Raw genomic sequence first — 18,993 nt, forward strand, 5'->3', positions numbered from 1 at the left:
TCGTTTACACGACTTAATTAAAATAATGAATGAAAATAATTCATTAGTAAATAATATCTTCTTCAGTACCTGTGTGAATCCAGTCGACATTCTGAACATTGAACCTCCGTCTTTCTGTGAATTCATGCTCCTCATATTTTTCTAAAAAATTCAAGCAAATTATTTGCTTGTAGCTAATTAATCCTGAAGCAACATAATATGTTATTGGAGAAGTGTTGAGTTACTTTCAAGAATTGCAAAATATACTCTCAGAAAATATAAAATATGGTACAGCATTTACATGGTTTCGAATTTCGTGGTATTTAGTTTCTCGCGCTGTTTAAATATTTTTACCTAAGTTGCGGCGCCAAAAGGGTAGAATTGTTCCGAAAATGGTCCGTGGGCCAGTGCGGAGGTACTCGAAGAAAGTCTCGCGTGGCAGATAATCGAGTTTGGAAACATTCGTTGATGCTCAGTTGATGTGCACGCGTCCCCTCGGCGAGCGATTGTTTTAATAAGCAATAACGTTTGCCGCGACCTGGGGGAAAAAAAAAGAAACGAATAATAGTGGGCACGAAGTGGTAAAGCGGGCGAGACAATGGCGGGAGAGCTCGACCGTCGCAGCCCTTTTCACTTTAAAATTGTCGGCAAAAGGGCACGACGACGGGCGCGCTCCTCCGCGTGGAAGGTCAACGGCGGTTACCCGCGTGTGTCGTTAGCAATTTAGGCTCCCTTTCTCTGATTTTTCCCCTCTGTCTGTTCACCCCTTTGCGTGGTTAGCGAGACCGAAAAAAATTTAAGTGAATTGTCGGTCTCTGTCGGCCGAAAGATATGACCGATATACATTTCGTCAATCGTGCGGCAAATGAAATGGCAAACGATGCAATTTCGTTGAAATGTTTGGCTGAAACGAACCTCCCCTCCTCTACCCCTCCCTCCGTGCGTGGGTTTTCACTTCCTCCATCGACATTTTCGTTCACGCTTTGACGACCGTGCCGGGAAAAACTTCCTCCCGTCGACGACTTTCGCGAAGCGCAAACTGACTTTCGCGACACGATCGGCTGCAAATAATTCGCGAGTTATTCGCTGCTCGAAGAAACGTGTCGAGCAGGAATTGTGGAGCCTCCCAGGAGACAGTATACGCCTGTAAAAATGTTAAATCCGTTCGTGAATGAAATTTTATGCTCCGTAGTGGTATATGTGGCGATACTTCCAGCGCTTGCCACCAGAGGGTCACGCTCAATCTTTATCTCTCTCGCAAGCACTCGACTGATCAACAATTTTTATATATACACGACTCGATTGACTACTGAAAGAGTCGTTTTCCTCGTTTAAACTCGTTTCTGTAACATTAATTAAAATAAATGGAACTAATAATAATATATCTCAAAGATGACAAAGTTACAGAAGTTTTGGAATACGGAAAAATCGTAACATATGTGGCGACACCTCCCGCTCGCCACCAGAGGGCTATGCTCTTGTCTTTCTCACAAGCACTCGAATGTCATTTCTTTCCTCTTACAATACATATTCATAAATTAGAATTTGAAGAAACATTAGTTTTACAGAACGAGCGTAAAATTTTGATTGGTTAATCGTGAATAAAATTTGCTAGACTCCGAGTCTCACCGAACTTTCCCACGTTGTAATAGAATCCACCAGGTCGTCCAAAGGTTAATATCAAAAGCTTCGGTTTTTCGTCGACGGTTTTTTTTCGATCGAATCTGTTTGCTTGTTCTTAAGTGGATCGTCCCAGCCGGGCGAACGAGATTAAAACAGCCGTGCTACGGGACAGGAAATAGCGGCATTGTGTCTAGCAGCTCCCCTATTCGCCAGCTTCCGGCCAGCAATGTTTCGTCTGTCTTGCAAATTGCGCTGTGAATTTCAAGGGTACCTGGCGTCAGCAGCAAGTGGCCACGCACCTGGAAACGTGGCTGTTTTGCACGATTGTCTCGTGTTCCATCGAGAACGGTATCAAGGGATTCGTGTACGAAATATACGACGCGTACACTCCCCGCGAGATCCTGTTTGCTTCGTATCGCTTACGTTGAACAACCCCCGGTGCACTGCTTCAAACCCACCTAAATATCGCGTGTACGTCTTCTGTGTATAGTGAATTACGCTCCGTGAACCTCGATCGAAGGACTATTTCGCGTCCTTGCCTTCGAAATCGAGTAACTCCGTAGTTGGGTATTTATCGTGTATAGAGAGAGTCAGTTTAGCGAATATATTACCTGAACCCTCGTTTTATCGCTTCAGATTTTGTTGTGACAATCGAAATAGAATTGATCGATAACCGAGTTCTCCAACGCCATTGCGCGACCAATCGGAATACGAACAAATTCCAACTTGAATTTTAACCTCAAGTGTTTATTACAAACTTTTATATATAATAGTGTCATTTGCTCGTTATAGACTGAATTATAAAAGTTAATTTTAGTTACTGTACAATAAACATTTTGTTCTCTGAAATTCACATTGTAATCCGTTAATGATAATCCAAAATAAATGTACTGAAATTTAATAAAAGAAGGGCACATTTTTACTATGGAATATTTCATTTAATATTGAATTCGTTTCGAGATTATGATTTGTCTTCCGTTAGTCGAGGCTCCGTTTCAGACTGTTTATAAATAATCTCCGATGACGCTGACCGAATCTTATCATCGCTCACGAATTTCGGGATGGAAACGGCCCCGGCATTCCGCGAACTTCGGGAAACTCGGTTGGCTATTTGCGATTCGCATTTGCTCGACCGACGCGTCGTTGACAACAGCTGGCAATGAACAGGTGATGAACTTTGCAGTAACATTAGCTTATTACCGAGAAATATTCGCGTCGTAACGACCGACTTCGTGGAAATTGTCCACCCGTCGTTTTAATAAATGATCGACCGCGTTACGGTCGAATCTGGGATTCGTGGAATTTCCATCTTCGAGAAACACGGCTCCCAGGAACTCCAATCCAATTATCAACGGTGTACGAGCCTCGCGTGTTTTTATTTTCAACGAAGATCTTCGAAGAACGAAACTTGCTATAGAGTTATGAATTAATTGAATAGAAAACTCCATACAGTTTTATGCTTGACAATCGTTAGGCTGGGATACAGTAATCTCCGTTTTCAAGAGTCAGTTTTTACTCTGAGTTCAAGCAACGAAATTATCCCCTACCGAACATACACAGTTTCTATTTCTTTAGCTCTTTCTATTTCTATTGATGAGATTTTCTCGGTGAGAAGAATTTTTATTTGGCATTCAGTGATATATTAACACGCGTACAAATAAATGTACAATAATATCAGGTTCTGATGTTTATCTTTATTTATGCATCACGAATTTTTGAAGCTCATCGATTACTTTGACAATTATCGCGGAGTAAAAATAGAATTCTTTTTTATAACTTTTTATCATCCTTTTTTAGATAATTTAAATTGGAATAAAATTTGTTTAATTATACATTTTTTGCTTCTCTTTATTCCAAAAAATTATTACCCAAGGGTGACCATAGCTAGTCAAGATCATTGACAACACTTTTCCAATTGTTTTTATATTCTGAATTCTTCCACAAAAAATTCTGACTTTATAATTAAAAATTTCAAAATATATTTGTAAAGTAAACGAAGTACCTATGCATTCCCAAAAGTGTTGTTATTAGTATCATTTATACGATTTCTTTGTTTCTCAATTATACCGTTGTTCCATTTGTCAGCCACGTCGCATAAAGTTTCCCTTTTCATCGGATGCAGTGCGTCCACTAACCCAATTACCGAGGTTTCAGCTCTGTTCTGGCTAATAAAACTCGAGATGACATTGGATAACAAGGTGACCCTTAGTATGTTAGCCGAATATGGTCCCCATAAAGCATCACTCACTCTCATGGGGTTCCCTTATGGAGTCCATCAGAGAAACTCATCGAGTCAGGACAATCTTATATTCGTCTGTTTGGCAAGGGAAAGTTCGCGTCCTTGTTTGATTGGCCTTTTCCCGCCACCAGGGACTGTTCTGATTTTCTTAAAACTGGCACAGCTTGCAAATTTTTGCAGTTTACATATATATGTCTTCTAGGAAAATGGGTTGCCCCTTTCAAGCAATATTTTCCACGAAACTTTTTCCTTAACATTAAAAACAACGTTTAAGGTGCTCGAGTACTGGATTTTCTGTCCTACAGGGCATTTCAAAGTTATATCATTAATAAAAGTATATGTACTTTTCTAAACAGAGTTTGCCCATATAGAGTATCTTTTTTATATTGTCAAAACAACTTATGGAACTTGCAGTTTACGTATTTCCACGCAGTATCAAGCAAATAATAATGCGGAGGTTGAATAAACTTCTCGAACGTTGAACCGAAATGAACTTCCGGCGCACTAGATGCAAATGACAAGTGTTTCAATTAGCACGAAATGGAACTGTTTGGGACTGTGGTTTTGTGTAAAGTGTACGTCTGATAAGTTGCCTCGATGAAAAACTCTTGCAACGACATGTACTGTTAATAATATTGAAAAACACATATTCTCTTTTTGTAGAATTTGTAGTTGTTCTGTTTAAAAATACCAGATTAATAATATTTCTAAGAATAACTTCTCTCAACAAATTATTCTTATTATTAATTACTATCAGCTTGCGAAACTTCAGTTTTATTTATTCAATAAAGATAAGTGGTCGTTAAATAACTTTAAGCAATCGCTGCTGATTTATATGTATTTTAATTTGTGTTCTCGATATTCACGTTATTATTTCTGAAATATTGAACGGTCGCTAAAGTGAATACTTCATTATCCGAATCGCGGTGTACCTCCATTAACTCGAAAAATGGCGGATATCATAATCGAGTTAACGTAGAATTGTAATCGACGTCCTTTTAATCCGTTTCGATCATTGTATCGCTTCATTATCGAAATACTTCTACTCTCGACCGAGGCTCCATTTTTAATGATTTATATCGTCGCGGAAATAAAACATTCCACTGTTTAACTACGTAGTATTAATCTGACACCGCCGGATGGCTTTTCCGCGAACGCGATAAAATTAAAATTTATTAATTGCAATCCACCGCGACCGTACAATTTCACGTTTAAAACGAAACTTGATACGTCGGGACCGGCCGTTTTACTTCGAAGCTCAACCATGTCGGGGTCGCGAAATTTTATACCGCCCCTAATTACAAAATAGTGACACATCCCCGCTCAATATTATACGCGCAAACGAAAAGTCGTACCTCAACGAGTGAGTGGAATTTGTTAAAAAAAAAAAGTGTTCGATACTCATTTCTGGTCGCGAACTGCCTCTCCGCGTTGTTCTTTCGATTTTACAAAAAGATATAAAATAATAAAAAAATAACAAATTTAAGCTACATTGAAAAATACTAATTTGTTTACTTTACTGGTTATTACTGTTGAGGATTCATATATTTTGTTTCTCCATTAGTTTATGTATTATACATATATACTACTGTCCATAAGTATTATCTTCGAATTATTATCGTGAAAAAAAAGTCGTACAATAATCATCTTGGGGTCACTGCAGAGGTTGAACTCTCTACTTTCACGCGCTACGTGCTATTTTCTCGAAGTGCCATCTATGATAGAAAACGAGTAAGAAAGACGATCGTAAATTCGAAGATTAAAGCTTCTCTTTTTACAATGGCTTCTTTAAAATATAAATACGATTTCTCTTTGCTGTTTTATTGAATTTCAGGGTTGAAATACCCATCGATCGAATTTGCTATGTGGGACCCATTTCAGCACTGGATTCTACACATGAAAATAATAAAAAAAGTTCATGTAAATATACGTATTGTTCGACTTTATTTTCGAGCTATGACGAGTTGTATAATTATTTCGAATGATATTAATGAATGAACTACATGCTTATCTCATTGTCTATGAATAGAGCTCGAACAATTCCTAGACAAATGGAAAGGGTAAGACAGTCAATGATGAAATGTCTCCAGGCCTGTGTTCAAATGCAAGGAGCTCATTTCGAACATTTGTTGCGAAGTTTAAATATAGAGTGTTAAAGAAGAAACTCGCCATAACTCGGAAACATGCTCGAATAGGACGTATGTACGTTTATATGAACTTCTTTTTATCGTTCTAATGCATAGTATTTAGTCCTGAATATAATTCGTACGCAAGTGTTACCAAGTGGTATCAAAACATTTAAAATTCGAGGCTTTCGAGGGTTGCAAGGTTGAAATAATGTTCGAAACGATTGAAATGTCGGTGGTCTCGAAAGCTCGGGGGCCATTTGAAAGCTGAAGTTCGAATGGCCGATTAGTCGGACAGCTACCCTACGTACTAACGCGACGCGATTCGCTGCACATCCGGTTTTAGGAAGGGTAATCCAGATCGAAAGTAGATGACGAACAGCCGTCCCTTTGATTGCTTTTTTTAGGCGAAGTATTCACGTGTCCATGCGCCGATATAGAATCGAGGATTAAATCAATGTACCGTGCACGCGATATGAGTCCACCGGAACGTATGTAATGCGTTCATGAACGCCGGCAAACCAGCGGCGCGGATCCCGTAGATTTCAAAATTTGTTTTGTCGTGGATGCTGGCCAGAAATATGCTGGCCCGCGATAATAGAGAGGGAATTACGCGAGGCGGTTATTTTAATTCCCGACTATGGAAAAGCCTGAAAGGTATTTATTATTATTTATCGTTCCGTCGGAGGCGAACTGTTGTTCCGAACGATCGAGAGAAATTTCCGTGCTCGGCAGGTAATTAAAAGTTGTATAGTTGTTTCGCTGTTAGACGCGAAATTAAGAGCGCCGGGGGTTTGAAATTTATGCGGGGATCTCTTTTTTTTTCGTTTTGTTTTTTTGCTAATCTGTGAAAATTTGATAGCACCTCCGGAGGTCTCTGGACGATTCGCCATTTTTGACCCATTTTTTGGCAACTCGGAGGCAAAAGTTTCGCTCGAAAATAGTATACTTCGAAGCAGACGTAAATTTGTGTCTGCAAAATGAAATGTATTAAATTCGTATCCGAAAATTAAAAAATACTACTCGGATTATTTAACGCGATAATATTTCGAATTTTAAATATCCTTATACATGTAAACGAATACAATATTATGTCAAACTTGTTTCAACCTTTCCCTTCAACTTTGCTATCTGTACGTGTTTGATCAATCCGTAATTATTGTAAAGTAAAACAATAATTCGTACAGATTTCACCGTTGTTAATAAGTATGTTGAAATTAATTGGCGTTGGACAATATTTGAAATTCAGTCGCGATGTTTGCGGTTATTCTACTGGCCTGTTGCATTATGATTTACATAAATGTTAAACATCGCAGCTTCCGTTGTCGACCGCATATTTATAAATCTCCGCCGGTTGAAAAGTTATCGAGCGTATCGGAAACCGCACTTTGTTACGTGTAAATGAAATTAATATTATTCAATTAATAACGCGCTACAATGTTATTCAATTAGTTTATTATTCAGCGATTGTATAATTAAAGTAAAACGACCGCGAGAGCGTTTAGTACCCCTTTCCCCAAGAATCTAACTCACTCAGATCCATTCGAGAGACGGAAAATTTTTAATTTCCAAAAAAAGAGTACATTTTCCAATAGCTCCATATCCCAGACACATAAAACAAATGTGAGTTCGATCAATAAACTCTCTAATAGCTTTAAATTTCCAATTGGCAACATCAATCTCTTTCTTTACAAACCCAACAGGAAAGCTTGTAAAGTTAATATCTACTTCCTCAAAAAATGTAAATTACAAAACTTCGTTGCAGCTATTTTTTCTCGCTATTGTACATAGGAAACATTTTAATGGGAGATTCTAGAGGCCAAAACAAGACGAAAATCAAGAATACTAATTTGTTGATTGAGGCTTCGTTAAAAAGTTATAGAAACATTTTCGGCCACGGTGTATTTTCGGTAAAGAATTTTTTTGTCGAAAGTACGCGGAATTTCGGAAGTATGTGTATTCACTAAAAATGATTGTAATTGACTTCTGCAAACAAAAATAATTTTTCCAGATCGATTTAAAATTTTTTTTTTCCAGGGTAACCCGACAGTTAAGGTCAAACATTACATTTTTAGTAATGAATTTTTTTCTCGAAATTGAGTAGAATTTCAGAGGTATGTGTATTCACCAAAAATGATTGTAATTGATTCACACAGCTAAAAATAATTTTTCCAGAACGATTCGAATTTTTTTTTTACCAAAAATTTAAGCACCCCCTGCCAATTTTTCTTAAAAATTCGTTTTTTATTTTTAATAATTTTGTTTGACGCCCTACAGAAAAGTTGTCTAATACTTTTTTGTGAGTACCCATGAGCTCTACTTCAGAAAAAAGTTTCATTGAAATATATTCACTATTGTAGGAGTTATGGTCGTTTGAAAATTGGATCATTTTTATGGGGTTTTTCTCATTTTGCGCGGTCAAGGATTAACTTTTCGAATATTTTTTGAATTTCTACATATTCTTCGTTAAAATACGCGTCGTTTAGGAGTTATGATGTTTTAAAGATTTGCATGAAATTTCAAGCAAACATTTCTGGCCAGAAATTATATTTTCGGTGAGGAATTTTTATCTCGAAAGTGCGTAGGAATTCGTGAGTATGTCTAATGACCAAAAATGGTTATAATTGAACCCTGCAATTGAAAATAATTTTTTTAGAACGATTTGAAATTATCTTTTTCGCCGAAAAATTTTCACACCTACTCGAATTTTTTTCTCGAACGTGGGTAGGATTTCGGGGGTATGTCTGTTGACCAAAAATGGTTGTAATTGACCCCCGCAACTAAAAATAATTTTTCCGTGAAGGATTTGAAATATTTTAATTTAATTTTGTTACCAACTTTTTAACGAAGCCTCGATCAAGAAATTGATATTATTGATTTGCCATTAATTCTATTCTACTTCTCATTAATTCCAATTCTAGAATCTTCTATTAAAATTTTTCCCAGGGGTGGCCGAACACCCTGTATATATAATAGTTTCAAACGCTTAATAATTTGATTTTGTCAGTGTCGATTAGTAGAAATCGTCGACAGTAGTGAACTTTGCGTGGAAAATTACGAAAGTACGAAGGCGCGCGATTCGAAACGAGGAGTGGAAAGGGTAAAATCGTTCTGCCGGAAGAGGCCAAAGAGAGCAGAGTAATAATTATCGTGGCACATCGAGCCCGATTTAAATCAGAGCTCCTCGAGACCTGGGCAGGGGCGGGGGGGCTTGGTGGTTTACCTTTGGTACATCGTATCTATTTTATCACACACGTACAGAGAACCACCGAGGCTCTTTGATGTTCGGCAAGACTCTTAGCGCGAGGTTGATGGAGGGCTCGATGAAACGATGCACGGAAAGAGGGAGGAGGAGAGATCGAGACAAGAAGAGGATCGACGACGCCGCGGAGAAAAGATACGAGACGTACGAGAAAACAGCGAGCTACGATGTTCTAACGCTTCCTTTTTCGATCACTTAGGACTCGGAAAATTTTCATGCCTTTGAGCCACCTATCTCCGTCTACTTCCTTCTTTGCCACTGTCCTCTTTTCTTTTGTTCCTTTTTCTATATACTTTCCTTTTTCTACCAGTATTTTCTCACCGACCCCACCTTTTCTTTCTTCTCGCGAGGATCATCGTGTAGCCGGTTTCCTTTGAACCTCCTAATTCGCTAAATTGTTATTCTATAAAAGACGAACTTCCGCCTTCCTTCGCGTCTAAATTCCCGCCGCATCGCCAGGATGAAAAAGAATTGTTGATGACGCCCTGGAGAGCTGAACTACGTCTTCGCGGCTTTCTCCGAGTTCTCTGGTGCTTTGATCTACCGAAAATTATATTCGCTGTGTCCGCCTTTTCTTTTTGCACACGAGAACCATCGACATTATTATTAATTTTGTTACCGCGCCGATTCGGAAAACTCGTTACGCGTCTTTCATCGGGCTGCCAAGTAGTGCGAGCCAAAAGCCCAATTTATCTCGAGGCGGTGGATTCCTAGACCAGATGACGACACGCAAAATCGTTCTCTGACTATTGTAAAATAAAATAATTTTACTAATGTAAAATTTATTTTTGTTAACGCCTCACCTTGAAATGCCACGTCGATTGTTGTTTAAATATCGTGTATTAATTAATTTTCATCCACTAAAATTAATTTGCCCCTTCCTAAACAAAATTCTGACCATGGAAAATCGAAAGGTTTGAATAGAGGGCTCACCGCCAGAGGGCTACGCTCTTGTCTCTCTCGCAAGTGCTCGATCTATTAGTATGCACTCCTTGACTAAGCATTCAATGTCCCCCGGCGTCTAAGGCAGTCCAGGCAATGTTCTCGAAAACTGTTAATCGTTGAAATCAATCGACATCCTTTGGGTCCATCATCCACTCCACGCATCGAACGATAATTTGCGGTGTGCTCGTCTTATTAAAACGACGACAGATTAAATTCCCGAGGGGAGGGAGGGAGGGGGGGGGGGGTCGTGGCACACAAGGAATCGTGCAAAATCCCATTTTCCCCAACGACGTGGGGAGAAATAGAGGCGAATAATTATGCGGGAAAGCACGCGCGCGCACCAACATGTTCGGGACCTCAATGACCCGTTCGAAATGGGACAGAATTCACCGCGTGCCGCGCGTCTTTGAGCCGATCTTGAACTATATACACAACCAGTGCGCGTGATTGTCGGTGGATCGACGATTTAACAAGACATTTCTCCGAGTGTGAGTTATCGTTTAATGAACGCCTCTTCGACTTCGGGACGCTGAAGCACCCTAGAGTTCTAGTGCAGCATGCGGACCTGGCCTTGCCACTCGAGCTAAGGGCTGCCAACCCCCGATTCCCTCTATCTCTCTCCATCCAGCTTCGGCTGTCTCCGCGTTACTGCCCCTTTCCGCAAGCTCCGTACCCGGTGCCTTGCCCGTTAACCGTTAGCTCGAAGAGAGGAGTCCGTGATAATTTGTACAGGAGCGAGAAAGAACCCCCGGGAACCCCCAGGCCCCTGCTAGACAGAGACGGAAAGAGAGAGAAAGAGAAATTTGAGTTCTTAGCGTTTGATTCGTCAGCACAATTAAACGAATTAATAGGCGTTGCTTGGCTCGTTCAACTCCCTTTCCACGGACGCTCTCCTTAATCTCCCCCTCTTCCCTTCCCCCTCCCTTCCTACTCCTCCTCGTTCTACACCGACATTGCTGATTTCAATCCCCGCCACTTCACCTCCTTCCACTACAAGTCCGATAACAATCAAAGTTTGCTTGGAAATGTACCGATTCCCGCCGCCACAAATGGCCATCCCGGCTAACCGAAAAACTTGACGCGCCTCCGCTTCGACCGATACAGCCGGAGGACGGGAACATTCTCGCGTAACAGGTTCGAAAAATCGATTTCTGGTCGCGGTGTTTCAAAAACCCGGCTCGCGAGAATAATCCATCGAGCTGTTTTGCGAAACGTCGAACAGTAGACGCGTCTTGAAACTTCGTCGGGAAAACTTTGAACCGGGGCCCCTTTCTCGAAACCGCGGTCTTCAAATTCACGTTTAGGATGACTCCGCAATGTAATCGATCGATTCTTCGAGCACAGCTTTTTATTTGTAATTACTCCACGGATTGAACTTAAAATTTTAATTCCAGTTTTTATTTATAAAAGAAACAACTATCTTGATTTTTCAGTTTTAGGTACAATGCAAACGCAAGTAGGGGTTGCATCTTCAAAGAGATTAACAAGATTCTACGTTAATTAATAAATAGAAAGAATCGATATAAAAGAAATGTTTTCAGTAATTTAAATATCACTTTTTATATCCTCCAAAAAGGTAAATTCAAATTAACAATAGTTTTTCCGAAAAAAATTTTCAAACATTAGATACTTTTAGACTCGTGAAAAACAATTTTTAAACGATATATTTCTTTAAGGGGTCATTCTGGTTTATCGGGCCGAAAAGTGAGGTAAATTCTATGAATTTTTTCTGATTTAAATACTTTATATATTGAAATAAATACATGTAGTATTTATTGTACTATCTGGCATACTATATGTACAAAATGGCAGCGGTTAAAAGAAACGTAAAAGAAAAACAGCGTTTTTAACCGCTGCCATTTTGTTATTTTTTAACAGAAATTGTTCGACGAAGTACGGGCGATAGCGACATTCATGCCGATTAAAAATCTTGTTCATTTTCTTCTTTCAGATAACCCTGAAGACTGTAATCACCTACGCCAGCAACTTAGGTTTTTTTTTCAGTGTTATATTTACGCTAATAGAACACTAACAATAATAATTGTTTATGTATAACAAAATATTTTTCATAAAGCCAAAAGATAGTACAATAAATACTACATGTATTTATTTCAATATATAAAGTATTTAAATCAGAAAAAATTCATAGAATTTACCTCACTTTTCGGCCCGATAAACCAGAATGACCCCTTAAAGAACATTTTATAATCCTTACAGAAATTTCGAAAAAATGGAAAACACTGTTTTTATTCGTCATCTGTTGATAATCGAGAATCCATGGCATTGAAAACATTGTGTTTTCGCGCGCGAATGTGTGATAGTCGCTTGGTGCAACCCATGCACTTTGCACCGGTTGTTCGATGACGTTCTCGATGCAATTACGCCGCGCTCCGAGCTGTCCATCAAAGTCACCATACGCACTTAATTATAATAATATTTATAATCGTACGTTATTACTGACGTGTTTAGTATATCCCGTTGAACGCCATGAAACACGCCACTCGAAATATTATCCGCGAATATATTCCGGCAGTTCTGCATTGATCTGTCATATCCTTTCGCTATAAGGATTCACGCCATTCTGTGATTTGTCGTTACTCGAAAACGTTTCATCCGTCGTGTTGCATTTTTCGACGATATATCGCCGCGCATAACCACCGAAATCTGTCACGTTGATTTTTATTATTTTTCCCCGAAATCGACCGTTTCGGTGTTTTCGCGCCGTTTGTTTGTTCCTTTCTTTCCCCATTGACTCCGATGTTTGTAATGCCACATAGTTTTCCTATCTCTGTGAAATACGACCTGATATCCCACATGAATATCTCCCGCTCGATCGTATTTCAGAAACAAGCATTATCGCGCGTCGTCATCGAGGAAACACAAGTTTTATACTCGTAGATCTACGCACTACCCGCAATACCAGTTCTTTAACAGGATATCATTCTTCAAAAAAAAATTATACGCATTTATTTAGAAAAACTAAATCGACCTTCGTAACTCGGAAAGCTTACAAATAAAAAACAATAATTTACGTGCACCTTGTAGCTGACTAAAAGTTGCGTAAATTTCTCCTATTAAACTTTCTTGTAGCTTTAATTATTTACGAGATATTTGCCTGGACATTTATGGATGGACGTATATTCGTATTAAATGTGCACTGAGAGAATTATCGAGTAAATATTCCAGAGGAAAATAGGGTAAAAATTATCCTCGAGTTGATCAAGTCTGGAACGTGGAGTTATTACCGTGTGCAAATTTTTACATTAATAAAACCTAAAGATTCCCAATAACAACAGATAAATTTCATTTAAAAAGTCAGGTTGTTCCTTCCTCTGCTACAGGATAATTTGTTAATAGAAAATTTTCTCCGTCTATCTAGCGTTAACAAACATCTTTATCGAGAACACGTATTAGTTTTTCGGTTGATTTAACGAATTATGGAACGCATCTGTTATCGATTGGCCGGGGCTACGTGTTTGCAGAGAGTTTCCCGGACGCGCGCACAAAATGGTAAATGTATTTATGTTGTCCGGTCTACCCAGACGCCGTCCGCAAAGGATTAAGTACTTCAATATGGAGTCGATGAGTGGCGTCGATACCTAATCGTGCCAATCCCATCAGCAGCTGGGTATCGATTCGGTATTGTTTAGCCGTCACCGACGAAACACCGTGTTCCGCGGTGACAATTTTCGCCCCCTGTCGAAAAAGCTCTCGACGTAGCGCGTTTCCGGTCGCATTGTTAAGGGGTGGGCGTAGAGACGGATGGCGGTTATAATAATTCGGTGTTTTGAACGCGATAAACTCCGGGCGAGAAGAACCGGGGGCAAGGGTAATACGTGGTTAAGAATTTCACAGGCGTGGTCGTCGTTCTCTGATGTAGACGCCGAGAAGACACCCCGGAACTAATATAGGCGAAGGCGACTCTATGTAGACACAATCTAATAGAGTTCGTGATCTACATAACGGATCGCCGGCATCGGAATTAACTTTTACGCATTAATATGTACCGTGCGGAGCCGCCCCCGGAGCCTTCACGGACGACGGCCCGGGAGAGGACGCGACGAAATTTGTCAGGATAATGAGGGACGCGAGCAACTTGTTCTCTAATTTAGTTGGAAAGTGTTACGGTCCTTGCAAGAGTGTCGTTAATAATTCCGGGCGTCGTTATCCGTGACGCCTACGCGTCCGCCGAAATAGAACTTCCAAGACACACCAGGAATGCTTTTGCATATTGCGCGCACGTAACGGGGCGACGCCCCCGCATGACTGCGGGAATATGATACCACTCAAAATTCCGTCGCGACCAAGATTTCATTCCGCGATCTTTCCGCGACGTTCGCTGATATTCCTCCGGGGATTCTGCGAGCGTCGAAGCCCGGGGATATTGCGACCGCCCGGCTGGGGGGATTGGGGGTGGCTTCGTTCCGACAGCGAATAATCATCGTCAAGAATATGGCCGGCGTGTTTCGAGTCGATGCCCATCTAAACGTCTTTTATTCTGTACGAAGGACACTTTCGTCCTGGGTCTGCTAGTTGACCAGTGGCTACCCAGTCGAACTGGGTCGCTTGCGAGAGACACAAGAGCGTAGCCCTCTGGCGGCGAGCACGGGAAACTCGTCAATTCGTTGTTAACACTTTGACTACCGCATCACCTATATATGGATGATAGGATTCACCACTATGAAACTAGGAAACTTAATTTTCAAATTGAAAAAGAAACTTCAGGTTATATTATACGGTTTTGATGTGGCCTGTGAATCACCGAAGTTTCTATGAAAAACAGTATTGCTCGTTGCGCGTGGAACGTTCAGACAGCGCTATTTACGATCTTAAAAGCTTGGAGTTATTTCGAGGTGATCGAAATCCTCGAAGTAGGAGTGGTGATTTCAGTTAATCCGAGAAACAACTGAAAAGGGAACGCGACGCGCGGTACGTAAGATGAGAGAACGTTCTGCGGCCCCGATAAATATCTGCGGAGAAGAGAAAGGAGCCAAGAGGGAAAAAGGACGAAGGGAAAAACGGAATTCCCTTTACGCCGAGGGTAGCCACTGACTCAGCTGGGCTTTCACGTTCTGGACATAATGAAACGGGACCCCTGATGTCATTTGGCCTGGCTTTCTCTCGGCGTCAGGGTGGTTTTCTAAGACGACGAGGATCTGTACACGTGGAGGAACGCACGTAGCGCGGCACTTTTCGAATTAACTAGCCGACTCGTCTTAGTTAAAACTCCAGCGTCCGTGAGAGGGCCGAGAGAGGTCGTGGGAAGAGGGTGGGAAGAGGCTGGCCAGGAAGAACGAGATCCCGGAGACCGTTGTGTGGGTAGTTGAAGGAGAGGCTTGTCCGTGGTTGTAGCCGCAATTCTAGGACCAGAGCGTGACAAACTCGTCCGGAAACGCATGAAACTCGGCCCGTGCTGCCTCCCTCTCGCGACCACTTTATCCCCCCGTTCCGGTGCTCTTTGCAAAACCGTATAGGCATCCAGCTGTTGCCCGTCCGACGTCCCTGTTGCGAAATCCTGCAAAAAGTTTCTCCCCGTGTCGGTTGTTTTTTCTTCGTCGTCCGAATTTCGAAGTTCTTACTTCCGCGGCGTGAGACCGCCTACTCGCGACGCACGGTGTTTCAAAACCATCCTCCGACTGCAAAGAAAAAACTACAAATTAAACAAGAAAGGTCGTATTATCGTTTATTATGACATTGCAATACGATTCACTTTATAAATTTCAAACGTTCGTAACGAAAAAATTGAATTATCGTATCGTGGTATTCATTTAGCAATTTTAGAAGTCTTGTTCGTCTTGAAAGTTACAATTTTTGGGTTTCGAATAACACCAATAATTTGGAAAATTGCTTTCTGAAATCTCATTTTCCTTTGCAACATCGCGAGCGTAATATCCAACATTTTCTCGAATCGAATAGCCATTTGGATGGGAAATGGCGGCCAGAATTGATTCTATCGTACAAAATGAACGGTCCCCGTCTAATACGTGGATCATCGAGAGGGACGTGCTTCGCGTTTATAAGACGCGATCTCGTTAAAGAATTTCAGTGACCCGCAGCGTGCTTGCAAACAGAATCTGAGCAAGCTTGTTAGGAACGTCTGCGGCGACGCGAGCACACGGTATAGAGGGAAACCGTATTAGCTAATACGAGACGAGATTCGAAAATACGTGGGTTCGTGCAATGCGGGAGGATCAAAACAAAGTTTTCTCGTTTATCCTAAAATTTCTGCCGATCGTAAGTTTGCATGCCCGCTCCGCTGTACGTGTATATCGACGAGCAGGGAACAACACCGTGTTTTTCTACTCCCCCAAGTAATCCAGATAACAAAGTTCCTCTTAATCTAGCCTATCATCGCGCCAATATCCGCTGACTGCGTCCCGCGCCGCCGTCTCGATATTTCCTTCGGCGAGGAGGCTCTGTTGTTGATCGTATTACTCGCTCCCGAGAAAAGATATTGCGGAATAGAAAGCCTCTTCGGAACTTCTTACCTATATACAATTAGTTCCCAGACACGTGTACGCGATTATCGCTGCTCGATGCATTTTCTTCTTGTCCTTTGCAATCTTTCTCCAGTCCATCGTGTACTAAATTATATCGTGACACGCTTCTCGAAGTTTCTATTAGTCTTTCAGTTTAAATTCCTAACGTAAATCACAAAATTACAATAGACTGTTTACCTGACCTCGTACTTTCTCAAAAGATCAAGAAATTAATGGTTACAGAGTATTTATTAAGCCTAAAGGATCTTAAAAGTATATTTTGTTCGATGGGTTGAAGTTTCATTGTTCATCGAATTTTTTGAAATAGAATGTAGTGTGTTAACTCGAGAAGAAGGCTAGTCTGTGTTTACATCCCTGCTCTGGTATCTATCTACTACGTTCCTTTCGTCATTGGACGCTCGAATCATCATCTTCGGCTAATAATGGCGAACGAAGACAGTGAGGAACGTAGTAGACAGGTACTAGAGTGGGGATGTCAATGCAGCGTAGCCTTCTTTTCGCCTACGCACAGTACATATGTCTGTAAATGCTTCTCATTTTTCTGACCAACATAGAAAAGAAAATATGGTGAATTATGTTATTCATCTTCAAATAAGGAAGAGTTTAGCTAATGCTTCGGGATCTAAAATCGATGAGCAACTTTCCTGAAGGAAAAGGTTGTCGAAAAGAAGCTTTTCTAGATCGTTGCTAAAATGTTTCAACACTTTAACTGCCATCCATATACGAATGACAGAAGTGAAAGAAATTAATTCTCAAGTTGAGACGTTGAATAATATAAATTTGGATAGTTTACGATTGTCTAAAATCAAAATTTTAGTTTTGCAGAATATTGTACGGTTTTTATCTAGCAGCGAACGTGTTAACGAAATATGGAAAAGGGTTATTGACGTAAGGGTTAAAGAACCACGGAGACGCGAGGAGAGAAGCGGAGCTAAGGAGGAGGAGAGAGTCTGCTCGCTTCATGGCGGCAGGAGGTCGATGTCGAGCAACCTTTTTCACCTCGATAAAGCCCTGTCGTCGAAGGTGGCCGACGAACACGATCCTTCAGACCCGGGCTAAACCCGCTTTATAACCTCTCCGCCTCCATCCTCGTCTCGCTCTTTTGCGTTTCGCGTTCCCCGTCCGCGATGGAGGAGGCGCGCACCGCCAAAAACGGAAGCTCGCGCGTCGTGGAAATAGCAAAAGCGTAGGAGACAGGATGATAGAGAGAAAGTGGAGGGTGTGAGAGAGGATCGCGTAGAAACGGGCGAAGAACAGACGAAACGGTGAACGACAGAGAAGGCGGGGAGCAAACCGGGGTCAGGAGGGGGGCACGGGAAATGGGAGACGTAGGAAAGCACATACAGCCGTTGCAAGGGCTGCAGACCGGGGTGAGCAAGATTACTAGGATTTGCGCGTAGATTTGCATATCGATTTTCCCATGGAACGGTGTCGTATGGCGCCAAGCGGCACACGATGTCCCTTAATTTCGTTCACCGGGGGGAGGGGGTGGAAGTACCTACGACATTAGCCTCGTGGCTACGTTTAAACACGCTTGTTTCGCAGCGATATCCCCAGCCGTCTCTCTGCTCGTGGCGCCGAATTAGCCGTGTTAACTCGCGTAAGAATCAGCCAGATTGTGTACCAGGAGAGAGAGAGACAGAAGCGTCGACGATTTTAATCGAATCGGGTCAACCGGAGGTTGTAGTTTACCGGGGTCCGTTTAAGGTCTACGCGCGGCAGCCATTTCGGATATCAGCTTCGGGAAGGAAAGTATTCGTCGACGGGTTTGATAGCTTACGCTCCATTTAGCACGTTTATCGATGGTCTCGTTAATTCCTCTGAGAAAAGTAATTTATAGACCGGGTGATATAATAGGAGAGACATTCGATGGTCTGTCGTGCGCTTGTGAGAGAGACTGGTTGAGCGTTGCCCTCTGGCGGCGAGCGCGACAAGTGTCGTCACGCGTTTAACGCTATCTCGACCAAGAAATAGCATTGCAAATAATTAAGGATTATTTTTAACATCGTGTTAACGAGGAAATTTCATTCAACCGCAGGATTAAAGTTGTAAAATTCAATATCATTTATAATTTGTTAAAAAGAACGCAGGTGTTTTTGATTCTTCGAGACTCGTTTGAATCTTGTTAAAGACATTCGGGTGTCAGGCAAACCCGAAATAAAGACACTCGTACCTCGAAGAACAGATTTCTCGCGACATTAAGGAAATTAAAGTCTCACAATTTCGCAAAACGTCCACTCGATGATCGGGGGTGAGGGGGCGATGTAATTTTCGATCCTTTGAACTTTCGACTGGAAATTACCGTTGCCGAGACAAACG

The 18,993-nt window shown here is 41.3% G+C and overlaps 1 protein-coding gene across 12 annotated transcripts in view; it reads left to right on the forward strand.

Moving 5' to 3' along the window:
* LOC122400162 (mastermind-like protein 2) overlaps positions 1-18,993 on the forward strand; it is a 576,033-nt gene that overhangs the window by 501,711 nt on the left and 55,329 nt on the right. The window contains exon 1 of one of the 12 annotated variants that reach the window (XM_043401469.1): positions 15,818-15,844. The exons of the other annotated variants lie outside the window; for them this stretch is intronic. The gene's annotated coding sequence lies outside the window, so the exon portion shown is untranslated. Of the gene's footprint in view, positions 1-15,817; positions 15,845-18,993 lie in introns of those variants that run through there. 12 annotated transcript variants of the gene reach the window in all.

The sequence above is a fragment of the Colletes gigas genome, unplaced genomic scaffold (genome assembly GCF_013123115.1).
Source record: "Colletes gigas isolate AHSC1104 unplaced genomic scaffold, ASM1312311v1 Colletes_gigas_Sc00016, whole genome shotgun sequence".
Lineage (NCBI taxonomy): Eukaryota > Metazoa > Arthropoda > Insecta > Hymenoptera > Colletidae > Colletes > Colletes gigas.